At 43.8% G+C, this 3,349-nt stretch overlaps 1 pseudogene; it reads right to left on the bottom strand.

The window, feature by feature from the left end:
* Positions 1 to 219: 219 nt before the first annotated feature.
* Positions 220 to 1,134, bottom strand: LOC123346749 (annotated as a pseudogene).
* Positions 1,135 to 3,349: the final 2,215 nt, after the last annotated feature.

The following is a 3,349-nucleotide window of genomic DNA, read 5'->3' as shown; positions in this document are numbered from 1 at the left end:
CAGAGAGAGAGAGAGAGAGAGAGAGAGAGATCTTATCTAATTTACACTGGTGTAAGCCTAAAGTAACTCCATTAACTTTAGTTAACTGAGTTTTGATCATTACATAAAGAGATTGCACATCACATTCCTGTGGAGACAATAATTCTATCTGTAAAGACGGACAGAATGAAGTCATGGTCATGGGAGAAATCTGGAAATTTTATTCCTGGTTAATAATGTTCACCTAGTCAGTTTCCTCAGAGCACTTCTAATTTCCTTGTTCCTCATGCTGTAGATGATTGGATTCATAATCGGTGGCACCATGGAATAGAGCACATCCACCACAAGATCCAGACCTGATAGACAGATGGAGGGTGGTTTCACATAAGCAAAAGTCCCAGTGCAAACAAACAAGGAGACCACAATGAGGTGAGGAAGGCAGGTGGAGATGGCTTTATGCCGGCCCCGCTCAGAGGGGATTCTCAGCACCGTGGTGAAGATCTGAACATATGACACAATTATTAAAACAAAGCCGCTTATAGTTAAAAATGTAAAAAAGGCAATAACCCCAACTTCATTGAGCTATGAGTCAGAGCAAGTGAGCTTGAGTAGCTGTGGGATTTCACAGAAGAATTGATCCACCATGTTGCCTCCACAGAAGGTTAATGCAAATGTGTTCCCAGTGTGCAGTGCAGAGCAGAAAATACCACTGATCCAAGCACTGGCTGCCATTTCAATACAAGCTCTCCTGTTCATCAGAGACTCATAGTGTAGTGGTTTGCAGATGGTGACGTAGCGGTCGTATGCCATGATGGTGAGAAAACCAATGTCAACTGCAGTGAAGAAAATGAAGAAAAAGACCTGGGCAACACACCCACAATAAGAAATCGACATATTGTTCATTAGGGAATTGGCCATGGACTTGGGGACAGTGACGGAGATGGACCCGAGGTCTATCATGGACAAATTCATCAAGAAGAAGTACATGGGGGTGTGAAGATGGTGGTCCAGGGCCACAGCTGCAATAATGAGGAGGTTCCACATCAGGGCTGCCAGGAAAATCCCTAGAAACACCACAAAGTGTAAAATCTGCAACTCTTGAACCTCAGAGAAGCTCAGGAGAAGGAATTCGGCCACGGTAGTTTGGTTGGACATTTTCCTTCTCAGGACATCGTGTGCTGCCTATGGAGGGATGGGCAAGGGCAATGTCAGGATAGAGCACTTCTGCCTCCTCACCTCTGACAATCACACCACGAGTCAGTTGCATTATCATCACACCACTGTTAATCGGTATAGCACCCTTACAGTCAAAGGATGGCTCCATTTCCACCATCTCACTATCCATCCAAGATGTGGCTTAATAAAAAGCAGTGTAAATATGGAATGAGTCACAACACAAATTGAACAATCTTAGGAATGATGGTCCTGCTATTGCGACAATGGAGAGCTATTTTAGGAGAGGAGAATGAGGCACTGCCTGCACTATGAGCTAGGAGCGTGATTCCCAGCTTGCATACACACACTCGCAGTAGCTCAATGAGAGCTGGTGCGAGTATAAATTGCAGTGTAGTCACCATAGCATGGGCAGTGGCTGTGAAGGCACAGCTGAGCATGTTCCCGCAGGGCACAGAGGAGGTTGTAGCTGTGCCCATGGCCCCACAGATACACTGCTATTTGTACTCGCGCTAGCGCTCATCAAGCTAGTGCAAGTATGTAAGCGGGAAATTACACCCCTAGCCCTTAGTTTAGACATAACCTAGGTGAGTCTGGCTTGTGTAGCCTAGCAAAACACCAGCTGAGAGGGGATACGATCACTCTCTGTAAATAGATCTGGGAGGTAAACACCAGCGAGGGAGAAGAGCTGTTGATTCTAAAGGACAATGTTGGCATAAGAACAAATGGCGATAAACTGGCCATGAGTAAATGTAGACTGGAAATGCAGAGAAGGTTTGTCCCCGTCAGCGAAGGGAGGGCCAGGAACAGCCCTCGGAGCAGACAACCCAACTAGATTAACATGGGAATGGGTCAGTTTCTGATGGAGATTATATGACGGGGTTGCCAGTGGTAGCAGAGGATTGGACTTGATGACTCAGGTCCCTTCCTGTCATATGGTCTTATGACACCACTTGGACAGGAAACTACACTTCTAAACCACCAGCACAGCCTGATTCCATTGTTCTAGGGAAACACGACACAGACACACCCAGCACACTGAGCACCAGCTCATCTCTAATAGTTCCTCTCTCCCTTTCCCTGCCTTGTCCAGGACTGCCCTGAGCGGGTTCAGGCCCCGGTGAAAAAAAAATTTCAGGCCCCCCAGCAAGGGCGGACTGGCTAAAAGTCTTTACCCGGGATTTGTATTGATCTGCGGGGAAAAAAATGCCCTGCCTGGTATACAAATTAAATATGGAATAGGAAAAGAAAACATTTATTCTTAAAGAACATATAAAAAAATTAAACATTTTAAAAAAACTTAAATTAAAATCACATATGCAACATAGTCAGCCCCTGTGCCCCATTCCGGACCACCGGGTCCCAGTAACTTGTACCGGCTTTCCCCCGACTCTCGTCGGCCCTGGCCTTGTCTAGTTGCACTGTGAGCTCCTGTGGGGAGTGTCTGTGTCTTACTATGTCTGTCTTCTGTACCCTTGTCAAGAGCATTGGTGTTTAGCTAGCATCAGTGCAGGGCAGAGGCTCTGCTGCTAGAATAGGAGAGCTGGGTTCACTTCCCGTTAACCTCCTTTGTCTTCTTGGGTTGTGTCAGGATAGCCAGAGCTTAGCTGGCCAGTTCAACTCCTACTCTAAGTTGAAAGGTGCTAGTGGGTGTAAAACACATTCTGTGGCTAACAGTTTTGCTTGTCACTCAATTTTTATCCTCTACTCGCTATTCCTTTGAAACAGAAATAAACACAGTTGCAATAGCACAAATGGATTGGAAATCATGGTATTATTCAAAATTATTGATGCTTCCCACTTTTGCTTACAACTCCATTTCCAATAAGGGGCAGTCAGAAATTTTTGTTCGAATTTTTGTTTTAAAAAACAGAATTTTAAACTAAACAAAAATGGTCAGGGAAAGTGTCTGTGATACTATTTTTTTTAAAAAAAATTGGAAACCCCAGTTTTCTTTTGTTTTCAAATTAAAATTTTTAATTTTCAACAGTTTTCAGCTGAAAAAAATAGTTTTTGGCTGCCAAGTCTCCAAAATTTTTCTAATTTCAGGTTTCTGGTGCAAAGTCAAAATTTTCCACTGATTTTTTTTTCTGACTGGATCTAGATGTATGACTAAATAGACAGCAAAAGCCTTACAGAGGTCAAAATGTAATTTACATGTAGGGTCTTATATATGCTCTGTATATTAATCCCCAAA

Source organism: Mauremys mutica, chromosome 12, assembly GCF_020497125.1.
Source record: "Mauremys mutica isolate MM-2020 ecotype Southern chromosome 12, ASM2049712v1, whole genome shotgun sequence".
Classification (NCBI taxonomy): domain Eukaryota; kingdom Metazoa; phylum Chordata; order Testudines; family Geoemydidae; genus Mauremys; species Mauremys mutica.
Note: the sequence above shows the minus strand (reverse complement) of the source record. Positions and strands in the feature narration are given on the sequence as shown.